Source organism: Panthera leo, chromosome A1, assembly GCF_018350215.1.
Source record: "Panthera leo isolate Ple1 chromosome A1, P.leo_Ple1_pat1.1, whole genome shotgun sequence".
Lineage (NCBI taxonomy): Eukaryota > Metazoa > Chordata > Mammalia > Carnivora > Felidae > Panthera > Panthera leo.
In genome coordinates this window covers 141,048,726-141,068,908 of record NC_056679.1, presented here as the reverse complement: position 1 = coordinate 141,068,908, position 20,183 = coordinate 141,048,726, and the positions used below count along the sequence as shown (strand labels likewise).

Below are 20,183 nucleotides of genomic sequence, written 5' to 3'. Positions count from 1 at the left end.
ATTAAAAAAAAAAAAAGAAAATTCAACAGATACAGATCAAACCCATGTCTGCAGCAGCAGTTTCCAAAGCTTCAGGATAACACATCTATATTTAAATCCAGTTAGTCACCTACATTGGCCAAATCAATCTACTTGTAAGTGGAATAAAACACAAATATGTGCCTCAAAAATGTCAAAATCTCAATAACCAAAATCTTGTTTTAATGACAAAACAGAAATCATAGCAACGGCAAGATTATTGGGAGCTAATATTTGTACGACACTTACAAAGTGCCAAGTACTATGTTCAGTTAAAAACAATGACAACATGGTCTGCCAAAGCTTCTCCAATTTTGTACACATTTTACACTCTCCACCCATCTCAAAACAACTACCAGTTCAAGCTAATAGAAGGGATGACAGTGGATGTGAAAAACCTCACCCACAAGGCCCCCCGACTACCACCCCCACCCAACCTGTTTGTCACCACTCAGCTCTAAGTAACTCCATACACAGTTCTAGCAGCAGCCATGCTTACTCGCGCCTTCCTGCTGGTATGGGAGACAGTAAAGTGCAGTAGGTGGTTCTGAGTGGGATTCAAACAATCTTGACTCAAATTTCAGTTCTCACCTTGAGCAATTTATTCCCCTGCACAGTAGCGCTTTCCTCTTTTGTAAAATGGTGGAGACAATTTTTAGCTCATAGTGTTTTTTAAGTAGATTGGGTGAAACAATGTTTACGAAGTGGTCTGTAAACAGCAAGGACTTTAACAACGCCTAATATTATTATGTGCATTCTACATACCTTGTTGCAAAATGTACAAACCATACATGAAAATCTGAATTCTCTTGGAAATAAGAGACAACCATGAAGTATTCTTTCATTGATGGATTATCCAAAAGTAAAACAGTCACTTGATTTTTATTACAGCAATCACAAGGTTCTCAACTACTTTTCTGTGAACTGTCCCTAAGGGGGCAGAAAGGAGATCAAAGAAAAGAATGGTAAATAGTAAAGCAACATAATCCTAAATAAAAGCTAGCTTTTATCCACGAGTGGGAGAAGAGAGAAAATGGAGAGGAAGCTATCAAGACCCAATTCTAAATACTCCAACTTGTTAAAAAGTGGTATTTTCCATCAGATGTTTTTTATCAAAACATAACTACCCAGATTTCCACTGTATTACAGGTAATATTTACTTCTAAAAATGAACTCCTAAGCACATTTGAACATTTTCAAATTTGTTTTCAATACATGTATTCTTCATTGAAAATATCAGCTTGTAAACACATGGTAAAACTTGTTTAACAACTTTCTGAGGCAGGGAGCAGGAAAGTACAACCTGACCAAAAATGTAATAAACTGGCTAAACTGGGTTCCCATTTAGGGAACTTCAACCTTAGAGTACTTTCTCCCTCCACAGCCTCTTCCTGGGCTTTGAGATCAATGGGAGAGGGGACAGTGAGCCAAGGGGAGAGCAGAGACATTTCTATTAGAGACCAAACATTTGTGTCCTCCAAAATCCCTATGTTGCAGCCCTAATCCTGATGGTATTTAGAAGTGGGACCTTTGGGGGGCGCCTGGGTGGCTCAGTCGGTTAAGCGTCCGACTTCAGCTCAGGTCACGATCTCGCGGTCCGCGAGTTTGAGCCCCACGTCGGGCTCTGGGCTGATGGCTCAGAGCCTGGAGCCTGCTCCCGATTCTGTGTCTCCCTCTCTCTCTGCCCCTTCCCCGCTCATGCTCTGTCTCTCTCTGTCTCAAAAATAAATAAACGTTAAAAAAAAAATTTAAAAAAAAAAAAAAGGAGTGGGACCTTTGGGAGGTAATGAGATTTAAAGGAGGTCATGAGGGTGGGGTTCTCATGATGGGATTAGTGTCCTGTGAGAAGAAGAAAAAACACCACAGCTTGCTTACTCTCTGGCATGTGAGGACACAACAAGATGGTGGCCATCTGAAAGCCAGGAAGAAAACTCTCACAAGGCACAGAATCTGCCAGCACCTTGATCTTAACTTTCCAGCCTCCAGAACAGTGTGAAATGTCTGTTATTTAAGCTATCCTGTTGATGGTATTTTGTTATAGTAACCAAAGCTAAGAAAGTGTCCAAGGAGAGCCAGGGCAGAGAATGAACAAGGAGGAGGACATGTTTTCAGCAATAACTTAGAGGTCTCCCGACAAGGTAAATGGACATATTTTAGTATTAGTCATTACAAAGAAAACAAACAATAAATTAACTGACCATTTAAAAATGCCACTATTGGGGAGCCACTGGGTGGCTCAGTCAGTTGAGGGTCCAACTCTTGATTTCGGCTCAGGTCATGATCGAACGGTTCATGGGTTCAAGCCCTGTATTGGGCTCTGTGCTGTAGGTACAGAGCCTGCTTGGGATTCTGTGTCTCCCCCTCTCTCTGCCTACCCCCACCCCTGCCCCCACCCCTCTCTCAAAAATAAATAAACTTAAAAAAATAAAAGAAGAAAATGAGAATAAGGAAAAGAAAGTATCTTCTGATCTTTAAAAAAAATAAATAAAACTAAAATAAAAATGCTATTCTTTCAGAAAATTGTCAAGATTGCCCATCTTAATTTGAGCTTACTAGGGCACCTCTAATGATGTCGAATATCTTCTAACATTTGTTACAGATGGCCTTCTTGGTATGACCAGGATATTCTCTATCCTACTCTGGAAAAATCAGCAGGCTCCCTTGCCCTCTGTTTTCCAGGTGTGTTTGGACAAAAATGTCACTGGCTGGAGAACAACAGCATGAAGGTATGTACTCCTTTGACTCCCCATGCCAGGCCCAGGCCTCTGCTCACTGCATTCCTCCTTAAGACCACACCTTCTGGGGGCTTCCCTGTCCAGTAGGTTTGAGTTCTCAAGTTCCCATAATCATTCCCTCCTGTTACCTCTTCCAGGTGTTAACAGTACCCTCTTCTTCTAGCCTTAAAGGGCTTCCACATCATTTGTTGATTTCCTTTCATCCTGCAAACACATCTGATATAGTCTCTTCATTACATTAGTTGCAATTAAATCCTTGTGTATATGCAATCTGTTTCCTGCCCAAATGGCTTGGGTGGTCTTGCCTCACCTAGGTACAGGGTTTAATCATAGTCCTCTGACTGGTCACTGGCATCTCCTGTCGGTCCTAAGCTCTTTACACTTAGCAGGGGACCTCAAACAGAACAGAAAGTAAACACCTTTTGTTCCCCAATCGGAAGTCTCAACCTAACTTCACAGCAGTCACCTTTACTGAGCTCCTAAATTCCAGATTTGACTTGTCCATCTAGCCCTGAAAGGCTCACCTGCTCCTCCACACTCTGGACTCTGTCTTCCCACCTGATTCTATAGGGCTCACTCCCTTCTTCCAATTTTAATTCTTAACAACCCAGTTAAGAAATGGGCAAAAGACACGAACAGACACTTTTCCAAAGAAGACATCCAGATGGCTAACAGACACATGAAAGAATGCTCAACATCACCCCTCACCAACCTGGTACCATAGGGTCTGTTCTGCCCTCACCAGCATGTCCCATCCTGCTTTAGCCCAAGTCCTGACTGGTGGTCAACAGGGTGTGGTTTCTGTAGACAAGTATCTCCTCTGAAAGTCAGCATCTTACACTACATTACACTTCCTGGTTAGAAGACTTACTTAACAAAGTCAAAAGGAGAATCACCTGATATTTCTTAAAATTTAGTATAACTACAGAGGAAGGCAGTGAAAATTAGGAAAGTTTGCTCACTGACCATAATTAACACATTGGAAGAAAGGAGGGGGGACTAAACTGTGATGAGATGAACTATGGCAGAAAAGAAATTTGAGTTTTACTAAATCAATTTGCAAGACTCATTTGGGCTTACTAAACTTTATGCTCCATTTAATAAGGAAAAACTGGTGAAAAGGACTAGCAAGGACTCCAAAAGCTGAGAACTGAATTTGGGCCTGGATCATGCCATGTCAACACATCTTAAACTCCCCCTTGCCTTGCAATTTCCCATCATGCAGGACATGGCCCAAGCAGGGCAGAGACACGCAAGTGGCTATGATGGCAAAGCAAGATATAAGGACTTGCAAACCCCAGTGGATCTTGAGGAGAAGTCAAACCTCAAGAAACCAGAGTGGGACTACATGATCTAACACTCTCCCCATTTAGAGACTTTACAGCCAACCCTGGAGGCTCTGAGTCCGACTTCATAAATGGGTATGAGAAGCTGCCCATACAGAAGCAAACTACAATGAAGGCGGGGTTTATGACTAATATCCCAAATACATGCAGTACTAGCCACTCTGCTAGAAGCAGCCCCACATAATGTCAAAAGTCAATTCATTTAAAAGCACTGGTTCTCAAAGTGTGGTTCCCAGATCAGCAACACCAACATATCCTCAAAGCTTGTTAAAACTCCCAGTTCTCCCCACAACTATATGGTCAACTCATCTTCTACAAAGCAGGCAAGAATATCCAATGGAAAAAAGACAGTCTCTTCAACAAAAAGGTGTTGGGGAAAAATAGATGGTGACATGCAGAAAAATGAAACTAGACCACTTTCTTACGCCATACACAAAAATAAATTCAAAATGGATGAAAGATCTAAATGTGAGGCAGGAAACCATCAAAATCCTACAGGAGAAAACAAGGGGCAACCTCTCTGACCTTGGCTTCAGCAATTTCTTACTAGACACATCGCCAAATGCAAGGGAAACAAAAGCAAACCTAAAATATTAGGACCTCATCAAGATGAAAAGCTTATGCACAGTGAAGAAAACAATGAACAAAATAAGGTAGCCTACAGAATGGGAGAATATATTTGCAATGACATATTTGATGAAGAGTTAGTATCCAAAATCTATAAAGAACATAACTCAACACCCCTCAAAACAAACAACCCAGTTAAGAAATGGCCAAAACACATGAATAGACATTTTTCCAAAGAAGACATCCAGGTAGCTAACAGACACGTGAAAAGATGCTCAACATTCACTCATCATCAAAGAAATGCAAATCAAAACCACAATGAGATACCACCTCCCACCCATCACCATGGCTAAAATTAATAACAGAAGAAACAACAGGTGTTGGTGAGGATGCAGAGAAAGGGGAACCTTCTTGCCCTGTTGGTGGGAAGACAAACTGGGGCAGCCACTCTGGAGAACAGTACGGAGATTCCTCAAAAAGTTAAAAAGAACTACCCAACAATCCAGCATTTGCACTATTAGGAATTTATCACGATTTCATATATTGAAAAAAAATACAAAAATTAAAAAATTTTAAAAAAAGGAATTTACCACAGGATACAAAATTACAGATTCAAAGGGGTACATGCACCCCACTGTTTACAGCAGCATTATCAACAACAGCTAAACTATGTAAAGAGCCCAAAGGCCCACTGACTAATAAATGGATAAAGAAGATGTGGGGTACACACACAACCACACACACACACACACACACACACACATAACAGAATATTACTCAACCATCAAAAAGAATGAAATCTTGCAGTTTGCAATGATGTGGATGGAGCTAGAACGTATTATGCTAAGCAAAAGAAGTCAATCAGAGAAAGACAAATACCATGATTTCACTCATATGTGCAATTTAAGAAACAAATCAGATGAACACATGGGAAGGGAGGTCGGAGAGAAGAGAGGGAAATAAACCACAAGAGACTCTTAATGATAGAGAACAAACTAAGGGTTGATGGAGGGAGGTGGGTGGGGGGATGGCCTAGATGGGTGATGGTATTAAGAAAGGCACCTGTTGGGATGAGCACTGGGTGTTATAAGTGATGAAGCACTGATTCTACTCATAAAACCAGTATTTCACTGTATGTTAACTACAATTTAAATTTAAAAAAATCCAAATTGTCAGGGCTTACCCAAGGCCTAGTAAATCAGAAACTCTGGGAATGGGGCCAAGCAATCCACATTTTAACAAGCCTTCCAGGTGATTCTGATATACACTAAAGAATACTTAGAGAACAAAAATGACTTTTTCAAAATGGTTTATCCCTCCTCCAAATAACTACCAAAATTATTAGCTTTTATTAATTATCATAAGGTCAGAAAAATATTTTTCCTTTTATATACAATCAATTTGGGTTTGCCCTCACTGATTCAGAAAGCCATGGGATGGATAACATAGAAGTCGTTAGTGACTCAGGCGCACCCGCTTAAAAGAATCCGCGTTAGGCTCTGCTTACCAAAGTTCACGGATATTCACTGAATCCCCGGCATCTACAACGGAGTATGGCACCAACACTGGCTGAGTGAATAAATGAGCATGATGAATAGAGGAAAAAAAGGGAGTTGGTGATGCTGCCTATCAACACAGAATCACTTGGAAACTAACAAGGTCCTGCGCCTGATCCACAACAGTTAACCCACCCAGAGACAGCTGCAAGTTGACTATACTGTCAAGGCAGACAGTTGTAACTGGCTGCTTCGTCCTGCCTGCCTCCCAGCTGCAGCAGCTGGTATGAGAAAAGAAGACTTACAAGAACCACCTGATCTTCTCAGAGACAGGTTCGACCATCTCCTCAGGAATTCCGAACAAGAATTAGACAACTGGTACAGTATGAGGAGCGGGCATTCTGCAGCCGTCTCCTGCTGGAGTACTATTTTTAAAAAGGCAAACCAGAGGGAGACAAATTACACGGAAGTTGCATTTTTACAGCAATTGGGAGACAAATCTAACTTCTTACCAGAAATGGAAACCCATATGATATCATTGTACTGCATAATGAATTATTAATGCTTATAATTTTTTTAATAAATTAGGTATTCAGGAAGGTTCCTGTTGACATCATGTTTGACATCATAATGCTTCATCATTCTAAAAGCTTAATGAGATGAATTATTGCTAGAAAAGGGAGAGAGAGAAATCAAGCACACATTTTTGCACTCTGGGGAACAGACCAGAGACCAAGTAGATAATGAGAATATGGTTTGGAATTGATGTACAAAGAGGAAATTAAAAAAAAATAAAATAAACTATTACAACCCACTACCACTGTAAATAGGACCAAATGGCAAAGACTTTATTTTTCCACCTGAGCATTTAGGAAAAGGGGGAGGGGAGGCATGACGAGCAACTATCTCAAACTGTTAAGGCAGAAGAATTCTTATTCTAAAAAAAATGGAAGTAAAGTTTTTATAAAATTAACTCATCCACAAGAGTATGGAACATGTGAATATTGGAAAAGATAATACTACATTGAGTCACAAGTCCCAAAAGAATACTACTAAATATACTAAAGCAAGTCTGTGATAATAATTCTTTATGATTTGTGTAAAATAGTAACTCTGGTCTCAAATTTAATTTCAAATATATAGTTTCTGAGATCTACACATGCAACTTAGCATTGAATTACTGAACCAGCAGTTTCATTCCCAGCATTCTTAGTAAAGGGTTGGACTTAATTAAGCTCTTATTTGGAAATCCTGTTGATAAAGCAATGCGAGTTAAATTCCTATTCAGGTCAAGCCTTTAACACTTCAGTCAAGCAGCAATGATATTTCTACAAGTTTATACTAGCTGCTAATAATTGGGACTCATTTTCCCTCCAGTTTTTACTCCATTTGCTAAGGAGCCTCTTGAGGGAAGTATTAAAACTTGGAGAGTGAATTCATTCATTATTCTTTCAATAAACAAACATGGAATAGCTAAAGTTGCCAGGTAGTAAATTGGGATTCTTGCTACTCTAAAAGGCAAAAATATACATTTTCGCTTACACAACCAAAAAATGATCACGGAGTTCATAAGTTGTCACCAGCCTGAACTACTTCATATCTTCGAATTTCCTGTTCAACGAGAAATCAAAAGCTATTAAATAATTTTTTCTTTTAATGTTTATTTATTTTCGACAGAGACACACAGAACGCAAGCAGGGGAGGGGCAGAGACAGGAGGAAACACAGAATCCAAAATAGGCTCCAGGTTCTGAGTTGTCAGTACAGAGTACAACGCGGGGCTCGAACCCACAAACCGTGAGATCAGGACCTGAGTCAGTCGAAAGCCCAACTGACTGAGCCACCCAGGCACCCCAAAAGGCTATTTTTTTAAATAATATCCCTATTTAATTATTTCACCAAATATAACATTTTAATCCCATTAAATTGCTAATGCCCTCCCCCCACCCCGTGAACCAGGGGGCGGAGGGAGGGAAGCTTAACAAAAGAAAAATACAGTGTTCAGCACATGCCTCTATAACAAATATTCAACTGATAAGTTGTACTGTCATGAATCCAGGTCTCCAGTCTTTGGATATTCTGTCATCATACAGTTAATATTCAAGAGCTGGAAGAGAAAGCTTATACCTGGTACACCGTAGGTACTCAATAAATGGCATTTTCATTATAGTAATTATCGTATTATCATATTACGTGACTATTACCAGAGAAATACCACAACTATAAATAAATCTGGTTAAGCTTCGTGTTCAAAATCAGATGCTGTTATGGTAAGTTCACTAAAAGAAGCTTTTGGTCTCCCAGACTGAAACCCTACATGGCACTCTTCTCTTCACCCTTCCACTGAAGGCTGGCTTTATCCAATCAAGACTAGGAGCCTACTCACACTAGGCCAACTGTTGAACAACTTCTCAAGTGTCAAACATACAATTGTGTCCTTCTCAAATAATCCTTGCAACGGTTCCTAGTAATCAATTGCCCATGTAAAAGCTGCGATTCTAAGTAACATGACCAGTCATAGAGATGTATTTTTTTTCCTTTGCACAACGGGATGTGTCATTGTCATTCTGTTTGCTACAATGATAAAAGGCCCAGTGGCCAGATTTACACAATTAAAACCCTCTTGAATTTAACAGTATTTTGAGAACAGGTGGGCCTATTAAAACAATCGCTTTTCTTCTGTCATTAAAGAAATTGCTAGTGACTGCTTTAATCATTTAAACAATTTTTTCCACTTCCTCAAAATTCCACTCTCCTGTTAGATGAAATGCATGTTCAGAATCTTCGTCTTCAGACAGCTGCACTGCGCTGGAAGCCACTTCCCCTCACTGTAGCTCAGCTGACCCTCCAAACTCACAGCCAGGTTCACCCAATTATGTCCAGGATGCAGCCATCCCCAAGAAGTGACAAAGAACAGGTCTCACTCTAGTCTCCTTCCTCTATTCCCTTCCTATGTCTCTCCACAAAACACAAACACCCTTATTCATTCACAAATCCCCACACTCGATCCCTGTGGCTAAGACTCCGTGCAGCTTGGCTGGCCTTCCCAGGTGAAACGCTGAATACGAGGCACTATCGTATCCTTGCACCGGGGCTGCACCATTCACCTGCAGAGCAGACAAATCCAGCCCCGTGCTCAGATTTCATTCAGTCAGACTCGCCACCCAATGCTCTCAATGATATCCACCCCACCTCCTGAGTTAACGGAGCCACAGCCTTCCGGCCCTCAATGAGAAATCGGCCAACCCACCAGCTTCCCACCGCGCTCTCTTCTCCACCCGGTCCCCCAGAACCAGCTCCCAGGACCCCTCCGGGGGTCTCTTCTGCTCACATTTCCCAGGCCCCCATCGCTCCCACACATTTAAAGTAAACTCCTCCTTAGTGACAACCTCCCAAACCAACCGCGTCACGGCCACTCAACTCCGCCGGAGCCCCCTACTCGTGCTAGCCCCGCCCGGACGGGGCGGGCGGCCCCCCACCAGCCTGAGCCGTTTACCTTGACGCTGGTGTAGCTGGTCTGGGTCTCGGCCTCCGCGCTGCTGCAGCAGTGGCGCCTCCGGCCCCTGCAGGTGGTCGTGGCGGGGGCTGCGGAGCCCGCGCTGCTGCTGCCGCTGCTGCCGCCGCTGCCCAGCTCAGTGCGGGCTCTGCGGACGCGGGCGGCCCCGGGGGGTCCAGACGCGCGGCTCCGGGGAATAACGTCGGCGGCGTCGGTCTGGACGAAGAGGCCGTGCAGGGGGGCGGCGGGGCCCTGCGACACGCTGGTGGTCTGGCGGGGCGAGTTGGACTCGTCAGAGTCCCGGCAGTAGATCACGCCGCTCTGCGAGACGTGGATGCTGGGGGCACAGCCCATCCCTCGGCCGGGCTTCCCCGCGCGCCCGCCCGCGCCCCTGGCCGCCCGGACCCAGGGCACCCACGGCCACCTGCAGTGAGGGGGCGGGCGCCTCGGCGGCGGAGGAGGCACCCGAACTGCGCGCCCCCCGACCTGCCTGGCCGCCCCTCCGTCGGACTCGCCGCGGCGGCCCCCGCCGAGCCTCCGGGGGCTGCGCGCGTCACCCCAACTTTCCCTTCTGGGCCATCTTCCTCCCCGAGCAGGAGAGCGCGCACACACAGCGCCCCGCGCGCACCGGCGGCCGCCACCCTCCCTGCCGCGGCGCCCCAAACACGCTCCTCTCGCCTACGGCTTCCCCTCCTCCCTCTGCTCCTCCGGCGCCGCCGCCCAGCTGGACCTCGCCGGGCTCCTGCGCCCGCGGCCCCTGGGCCAGGGCGCCCGCCCGCCTGCACCTTCTTTACCCACTTTCGGTCCGCGCCCGTCCCCCTCCCTCCCTCGCTTCCACCCTCCTTCCTCTCCGGGTGCCCCCGCTCCGCAGCCGCCGCCGCTCCGGCCCCACTGCGCCCCTCGGCCCCGCCCGACGCTCCCGGAGCTCTCCCCGGCTGGGCGAGCGTGCCCGCCGCCCCGCTCGGCCCACGGGGCTCCAACGCGCTGCAGCTGGCTCCACGCCTCCGCGCCCGCCCTCCTCCTGCGCGGTCCGAGGCCTCGTCCCTTCTGTACCCGCTGCCCCTCGCGGCACACACTCCGTGCCGGCCCTGAGGGCTGTGTACCCTGGGTAGCACTGCAATATGCTTCTCGCCTTTCACGAAGGAACACATTTTACCGCATGCCTGAGCAAAACACCAAGACGCCCCTCCCCAACAGCCCAAGCCCACCCAATTGACTAGCTTGCCTCTCGGCATACTCAGGGAGTTAAGGAGAGACCTAACGCTTCTGTAGTCCACCCATCACTTCCCCCACATACTCTAAGAGCTGAGTTGAATGGAGTCTGAGTCTTCAGAAGAAGTCCATTCCATGTCTAACCTCAACATTTGGAGGTTCATGCCAAGGGATGGGAGGCCCTGCAGAGGAAAGAACCCATAAACACACACAAATTCCCCCCTAAGATCCATGCAAGGAACATAAAGAAGCCACCCACGTGGTCCTGGGCTTTCTCCTCCAGAGGTTTCACCTCCTGCTTGGGTGTCACCTAATTTTCACCCTGGCTTCTACCCCATCCAGCCTCCTGCTGTCACCTGGTGTTGCCCACACTCTGGGCTGGGCATTCAAAACTGCCTTCCCTTCTTTACCTGAATGAGGCACACATGAGCCAAGCTCACTCAAGGAGGATAAGAATACCTTTAAAAGCAAGGCTGCCACTCATCCTCCCCATGATTTGAAATGTGGATTAGAGATGCGAGACACCACGGCCATTTATTCATTGGTTCTTGCAGTGATTCCTGGCGGCTGCCAGAGGCACAGGGGAGAAATGAGACGGTCTAAGAAAGAAGTCAATCTAGAGTTGTTTACATGAGCAAGGGCAAGAACACAGAGTCATGGTGCTAAGTACAAAGAAATAAGTATCCAATTTGAAACAATTTGTTTGGTTCTTCACTTCCTTTCTGTCTTAGTCAACTTTTAAAGTGGCTGAAGACTTCCAGTGACAGCTCCTAACCTTAATAGAGAAGCAAGGTGTCACCCCACATCTCAAATTCAAATATAGAAAGGAAAAACAACTAGTCTAATCTAATTCTATCTTTGTTTCTCTGCTTTTCAGGTTAGTACTCCAACTTTCCAACTTTTTAGTCTTCTTTTTTTTTTTTTATGACATGAAGAATTCTCCAGTTATCGCAGAAAAAGTCTATGCTGTGTTTCTAATGGACAGGCAAATTGCTCATAAAATTTCTGTGCAGGTTGGGTTCCCCAAGACTCTGTGATGGTGTTTAGCAGGCAAAAAGATTAGAAAGCCTTCCTAGAATCACCAACTGGAAGGGAAGGAGGGAGTGAGGCAGGAGAGATTGAGCAGAAGGAGAAACTAAGCTAGAATAAGGTCTTAATGAAAGCCTCAAGCATCCCTGCAGGAGGGGAGGGATTCTGCAGTTGGGATGACCTTTCAGAGTCATCTGAGGCGAGGCTAGGAGGATGGGTCTTTACATCCCCACTAAGTGACTGGTAGGCTATCTCAGCAACGTTGGGCAAGGCCGCTCTCTTCAACTGAACCAATCCCCATATGAGACTGACAGCTGAACTGAGGGCTTTCGGCCGGCAGCTCTCCCCCAGCTGGAGTGTTATCTTTTTCCTGGCATCATGCCTTCTTCCTCCACAGTTCCCTTCCAGGCTCGCTGGGTCCATGCTTCCTTGGCCCTATCCATGCCAATAAGAGCACCACATTAAATGGTCGAGACTGAGAAATAGAGATAATCATTCATTTGAAAAATGAGCCTCATGGCTGCCACCTGCTCTACTTCCAAGGGACTATTAAGAATCTGAGGAAACATCATCAAAGTGAAATTATAAAAGCACTATCCTCCAGGAATAAGTGCTATTCTCAGGAGCTAATATAAGTGATATTCTCAGGAGCTAATCATTCCTAAAGCTCATCTATGATTCTCTTATATGTACCCATTTCAGTCATCCTTCAAGGAGTGGCGGCCTTTTTTGCAGTTTAGAGCCATGCTAATTCTCATGCTACAGTGTCCACTTCTTCAGGGTTTCCTCTAAGAATGTGGTTACTATATTGAAACCACCCAGAGAAGAGAAAAGGGCCAGTCACTGGCTGAGGCTTTTCAAGGCAAGAAGATAAAACAGAAATGACAAGCACTCTTCTGGTGGAGAGCATTCGAGGCTGAATCACGAAGGGACAAGGTTCCCCAGAAACAAATTTAGGTTGAACTTTCTACATTAAAGAAAGATTAAGCCTTGACAGAGTAGATAACATCAAGGTACCTATCAAATAGTACAGAACTGCTTTAGTATATGAATTGAATACTTTGTACTGGGACCAGTGCCCTTCACTGAATGCTACTCTTCTGAGCAGAAGATGGAATGAGGGAAATGCGCTAAGTATCCATTTTTCCACCTATTCCCAGAGCAGCAAGAGTTCCAGTATCCTCCTCAGACACAGCTCCCACTGCCAACTCTGGCTTTGTAAAAGGAAAAGAAAAAAAAGGTATCCCTATCATCTCCACCAAGTGTTCTCAGTGGGAATGTGTAACCTCCCCTAGGATTGGCACTGATCTGGTCACTGAAACACGTGGAAGTGTAGAAGTGTGCAAGTGAAGGAGAAATGGCTTCACTGAAATCATTCCCTAGCTTAGCTCTGAGGTCTGAGTTCTTGCTTGGATACGTGATTTCTGGACCGATTCCCATGCCACAATTTCAATGCATTCCAGGACAAAAGCAAAGTCTACAAGCTCAGACACTGCAGATAAAATTTAGGCTCAAGTTACATAATAGGGCCAGAGAAACCAACATTATAAAACAATTAAATTAAGTGAAAAAAAAAATGTAGTTACAGTCAATGTCCAAGAAACAAATCAAAAGAAAGCAACCTAAATCAGAAATGTCTTCAAAAACTAAACCTCAGATATGTCCAGGGTCAGCTGAATGGCCTGTATGTTTTATACTGATGTCAAATAAGAGCTTATTTCAGAATTATGACCCAGAGGCACCGTAAGATCATGAACAATTAAGGTCATTTCCCATTCTAAAATGGCATGACTCTTCCAGAACTCCTCTAAAGAAGCAGAAAATGTGATTAATACATTGTGAATGATTCTTAACCAAAAAGGTTAAAACAATAGCAGCTTTCTGATCGATCTTTAGATAACCAAACATTTAATCAACCAATCAACCTTACAGAGCTTCTGGATTCAAACTACATTCCTAATGGCGGAGCTTTATTGGAAATCTAATCACCTGATAAGTGAAATGAGACAGTGTATTAAGAAGCCTGGTACAGGGGAAGGTTCATTGAACTCCGAGTGAGGAGGGCGAATCCAAAACCTACTGCTGCCTCTTATAGCTGTATAACCTGGGGCAAGTCACTTAACCTTGGGCCCCCAATTTCCTAGGTAATCTCCAAAATCTCCAAATCACCAACATTTGGGGATGCTATGAAATTTTCACTTCCTCTTATTAAATTATTTTAAATTTAGAAGAATGGAATCTTTGAACAGAATGAGTGATGTCAAACCTGACTGCACATCAGAATCATCCTAAGGAATTTGTCAGAAATATAGCAGTTCCCTTGTCCCATCCCTGGGACTTAGATCCAGGGGTCAAGGACAGGTCCAGCATCTGCCAGCAAAGAAAGCAAGTCTAGTGTACACTTTCTACAGACTCCCCTGGGAACTAGAGTAAAAGTCACAGTCCTTATAGGAGCCTACAAAACCCTACCTGATGTGGCCCGTACCTGGCCTTTCTCAGCCCTCTTCCCTCTTGCCCTCACTCTCTCTGCCTCAGGCGGACTGGCCTCCTGGCCGCCTCTCCAGGAAACCTAACATTATTAGCCAGGAGCTCTTCCCTCTGACATGGCGAACTTCCTCACTCTCCTTAAGTCTCTGCTCAGATGTCATCTATGTAGCAATTCCTGTTTAAAATCACAACCCACAACCCTCCATGGTCTCTCCATCACTCCTGATTCCCCTCAGTCTGCTCTAGTTTTCTTCTTCCATGGCGCTTATCACCTTCCAGCTTATTATATAATTAGCTCCTTTATTATTATGCTGATTGTCTATCTTTACCCACTAGCATATAGGCTCTACCAGGGCAGGAACTTTTTGGTTTCTTAGTCACTGATGGCTCCCAAATTCCTAGAACAGTGCCTAGCACATAGTAGGTGCTAAAATATTTGCTGAATGAATTTTTTTCTTCTATTTCTTCCTCCTTTGCCTTTCTCTTAACTGTTATGACTCAAAAAAAATTTTTTTAATCTTGTAATGAGAGAGTTTTATGTTCTATGCTCTTAGTTTTTAAAGTCAATTTGATCTAGGGGCGCCTGGTTGGCTCAGTCGGTTAAGTGTCCAACTTCAGCTCAGGTCATGATCTCATGGTTTGTGGGGTCAAGCTGTGCTGACACAGCTTAGAGACTGGAGCCTACTTCGGATTCTGTGTCTCCCTCTCTGTCTGCCCCTCGCCCATTCATGCGCTCTCTCTCTCTCTCTCTCTCTCTCTCTCTCAAAAAAACATTAAAAAAAGTTTTAAGTCAATTTGATCTAATAATCCTCCTTTTGGTAATATACATCAGAAAAAGCCAACAGAGAGGTGCCTCAGTGGCTCAGTCAGTTGAGTGGTTGAGCGACCACTCTTGGTTTCAGCTTAGGTCATGATCTCACGGTTTCATGGGTGCGAGCCCCGACTCGGCTCACAGAGCAGAGCCTGCTTGGTATTGTCTCTCTCTCCCTCTCTCTCTGCCCCTCCTCCCACTTGCACTGCTCTGTCTCTCTCAAAATAAATAAATAAAATTTTTAAAAAGGCAAAAGAATAAAATGATTTATACAAAGATGTTAGTAATACTATTTGCAATAATAAAACTGGAGAGAATACAAACATCAAACACTTATGGAATGGCTCAAAAAACTACACCAACATGTCAGAATACCACTATTTAACTGTGCACAGATGAAATAATGTTAGGTGAAAAATATGTAGTATATGTAGATTGATTACAGCTATGTAAAATGTGTATCTATCTGTCAAGGCTCATAAGTGAATGTAAAGTGACATAGATGAGAAATAGGAGCTTACTTGATTTCTTTTTCTGAAAAACTTAACACAAAAACATGTAAATGAATAAGCATTATGTTGCCTAATATCTCCTCCAAAAAAAAATTAGCTAAATGTATTTTCTTTTTTTTTTTTAATTTTTTTTTTAACGTTTATTTATTTTTGAGACAGAGAGAGACAGAGCATGAACGGGGGAGGGGCAGAGAGAGAGGGAGACACAGAATCGGAAGCAGGCTCCAGGCTCTGAGCCATCAGCCCAGAGCCCGACGCAGGGCTTGAATTCACGGACTGTGAGATCATGACCTGAGCCAAAGTCGGACGCTTAACCGACTGAGCCACCCAGGCGCCCCTAAATGTATTTTCTTTCAGGAACTTCCACTGATTATTTTTCCTTCAGACAGAAGATGGAAGATGGAAAAAATTAAAGAAGGAATCAGAGATAGATGGAGACAAAGAGAAATTAAGTGCATACACATTTACAAAAGAAATACTGAGCCAGACACAGTATACAGGCAAAAAGAAAGTGAAAGATAAAGACATAGGGAGCCACTTACATGGTGAAATACTCCTGCCAAATGGGTATACAGATACAGGTCCTTTAAGAATTATACATTTAACTATAAGTGCATCACTTCTTGGACCTTTTGCCATGGACCAAATGAAATTTAGGAGAAGGTTTGGCTCGTAGGACAGTTTTCCTATGCCAGTTGTAAAATATGCAAACAGAGAATATGTAACAAGAGATTCAGCCAACATCTGACTTCCTAAGGTCAATATCATTAAAATGGAATCCACTGTGCACTGGGCCCTGAATCCATGTTATACAGAAGTGATCCAACCTTCCCAATTACAAGAATACCTCAGGGGGGACTGGCTCAGTGTTAGACACGGAGTCCAAAATATCTTTGCTACTCAACTTCAGAATTCTCCTGGACTCAAACAGGCTATGAGAGATATAACATTCATTTCCAAAAATCTTGTAAATACATTTCACAAGAGTATCAGGCATTAAAAAATATATACAAATAAAACACACAGTATAGCCCTACTTCAAAGGAGCTTATAAAGCAATCAGGTAGATGGGACTTACACACAAGAAATGACAGAGCATAATACAAGAGTGTTAAGGTATGAGAGCAAAATTGAGTTGTCTGGTCAATTCTTTATAGTAGTTTTGACAACTGGGGAAGGCCTGTTGGAGAAGGGCCATGTCAGCTTTTCAAGTGAGGGAAACAGTATGAGCAAAGGCCTAGAGGCAGAACTAACCTTGGTGGATTCAGAAGACAGTTAGCAGATGAGATCTCTAGACAGTGTCTCCTGAGGGATGGTAAAATTAGAAGGGGAAGAAAGAGACAGAAGTCCAAAGACCCTGAAACTTCTATACATAGTGGAAGTCACTGTTGGTTCCACCATCCGTAAAGAAACTCTGGATTTACAAAACAAATCTATTGTCATACAAAATAAATTGGTGTCTGCCAAATTATTAAATGTTGGCATTTTAAAAATAGTACACTGCCTGGGGGCGCCTAAGTGGCTCAGTTGGTTAAGCGTCCGACTTAGGCTCAGGTCATGATCTCATGGTTCTTGAGTTCCAGCCCCACATCGGGCTCTGTGCTGATGGCTCAGAGTCTGGAGCCTGTTTCAGATTCTGTGTCTCCCTCCCTCTCTGCCCCCCCCCCCCTGCTCCTGCTCTGTCTCTCTCTGTCTCTCAAAAATAAATAAATATTTTAAAAAATTTAAAAAAATAGTACACTGCCTGGCTTCATAAACACTCAAAGAGCACTTTGAGTTTTGGCATATTCAAAGTCAGGGTACAAATTATTCATTCATTAATTCAACCTGCCTTGAGATATACATAAAGCAAAGCACATTTATTTCTACATTAGTGTGCAATTTCCTGAATGTCTCTTGAGTAACAAAAAATGGTCAGACCTCTAAGCAGGTCCTCCTCTGCCTGCATGCCCTTTGCTAGGCATACCATCTGCTCCAAAAGATTTCATTCCGTGATGTGAGGCCGAAGTCATCCATTCATTCATTAATTCACCAAATATTTACTGAGTGGCTACCATGTATCAGACACTAACTGGGTACTTGGAGAACAAGACAGAAACAGTCTCTTACATCTATGGAGTTTAGAATATTATGGAGGGTTGGAAGGACAAACAACATAAGTCTCTGATAGTGGTGAAGCTTGTACAGAGATTTAAAATGTGCTGATGTGACAGAGAGACACTGGGGTAGGGTTCTGGACCTTTCCTCAGAGGAGATGGCATTTAAGTTAATATTCTCAGAAAACCTTATCAAAGGAGTATCATCCTTTTTCAACCATCCATCTGCCCATCTGCAGGGAGAACATCGTTTGAGTACCCACCACTGTGCCAGGCACTATGAGGGACACACAGAAGTAAAATCCTCAGTACGCACTCTCAGACAGTTCCACGGAGAACACAGACATACACACAGAGAAGTGTGTTAACACTTGCTTTGAAAAAATAATCCAAGCCCAGAGAGAAAGATCAGTGTGGGTGGAAGTGATGGTGAGGAGATGGGAGTGTGGCACTTGGAAGAAAGGGCAGCATTTGAATAACTGGGAAAGAGGACAGTGCAGACAGGATAACGTGAGCAAAGACCTAGAGGTGGGAGGGCACACACACTGAATGCCTGCAGAACTATCAGTAGACTATTCAAAAGGTGGGTGGTGTAGGGGAAGGGAATAGCATTCTTTTGGCTGCCAAGGTAGGCTATGACTGGGGAATCAAGTGCCAGATTAAGGAGTTTGGTAAAATCCTAGTCACTGGGAATCACTGAAGGTTTTCAGTAAGACTGTACCTTAAGAGTACTGTTTTACTTCAGTGAACCTGGTTGCATATTCAAGAAGAACTGGGGAAGGCCATCAGGAATAGGGATTAGTAAGGAGCTATAATAAGCCAGGAATGAGATAATAAGGACTGGTATGAACTGGATAGTGTCCTTCCCACCAATTTGTATGGTGGAGCCCTGACCTGCAATGTGACTATATTTGGAGATAGGGCCTTCAAGAAAGTAATTAAGGTTAAATGAGGTTATATGGGTGAGACCCAAATCCAGTAGAATTGGTGTCCTTCAGAAGAAGAAGAGACACCAGAGCTGGATCTCGCTCAAGTGCTCTCACCTTCTCTCCACACACACACACACACACACACACACACACAGGGAGGGAGGGAGGGAGGGAGGGAGGGAGAGAGAGAGAGAGAGAGAGAGAAAGGGTTATGTGAGTACACAGTGGAAAGGCACCATCTGCTCCAGACCTGTGAGAAAATAATTTTATTTAAAACACCCAGTCTACAGTGTTTTGTTACGGTAGCCTAAGCAGACTAATACTAAGACATTGAGATGATGGAATTTCTAAGAATGGAAAAGAAGGGAAATTCCAGAGACCGTACTGAGAACGAATCCCTGGGACGAGGAGCCGACTGGATGAGGGGCCAGGGAGCCAGTGATATCAAAACCAATTCCAAAATTTCCAGCTTGGATACCAAGGTGCATATGAGAATGGGCAACACAACCAGGAAAACTAAATCTTGTTCATAAAAGGGATTCTTTACCAGGATTTGCACTCTCTGAGGTCCAGAATCTTGAGTCTAGAAACCAGAAAGTACACGCCCAACACCAGCACTGACATTTCGCCATCTTCAGGACGCAGCCAGAATGTGAGGGACGTGAGGCCTGGATCCTCTTCTGTGTTCACTGCTGGATCTCTAGCGGTTAAGATCCAGCAACAAGCAGATGTTCAATATTTGTTGGATGAATCATGGACTTTTATGAAGATGACAGATTTCTCTGCCTCCAGGTCCTCCACACAAACAAGCGCATGGCCCCACTTTCCCAGTGTGGCTAAGAAAACGGTCTCTTTGTCCAGACTTCCTTGGGCTTCCCTATGGCATGGTCTACACAGGGATAGGAGTTTCTTGCTTCATGTCTAGATTGCTAACTTCAGTCTTTTGATACTCCATTTCAAGAACAGATTTTGAGCCTAGGGATTTTACTTCTTAACTAGCTAAAGGTGCCTCAAGGCTGCAGCTCAGCCCGAGGGCCCTGCGTTAGCACCTTCTGTGGTTCTGATGTCTTAATCCTCTCCCTTTGGCTGCTAGGACTGTGAAAGAAGGTGTTCTAGAAGGCTTTTGGCAGAAAATCTCTTCCTTCTTGGAGTTTGACATTTGCTTAGCAGCATGGCACTTCCCGTGTTACACCATTAAACATCTCCAAGGCAACAGTAGCTGGGGACATGACTGATTACATCTTCATACCTCATATGATGTGGCGTATAATAAATTAAGTCAGATATAGGAGACTTTCTGGGGTTCTCCACACCAGCTGCTGTTCAACTTTAACATACATCATAATTATCTAAAATATAGATGGCAGAGCCTGAGAATTTACGATTCTAACTAGTTCCCCAATGATGCTAATGCTACTGGTCCCAGGTCACATTTTGAAAACCACTGCTA

The 20,183-nt window shown here is 43.9% G+C and overlaps 1 protein-coding gene across 1 annotated transcript in view; it reads right to left on the bottom strand.

The window, feature by feature from the left end:
• PDE8B (phosphodiesterase 8B) overlaps window positions 1-11,375 on the bottom strand; it is a 252,552-nt gene extending 241,177 nt beyond the window's left edge. Inside the window, exon 1 of the mRNA XM_042941679.1 lies at window positions 11,329-11,375. The gene's annotated coding sequence lies outside the window, so the exon portion shown is untranslated. The remainder of the gene's footprint in view (window positions 1-11,328) is intronic.
• Between the last annotated feature and the right edge of the window lie 8,808 nt (window positions 11,376-20,183).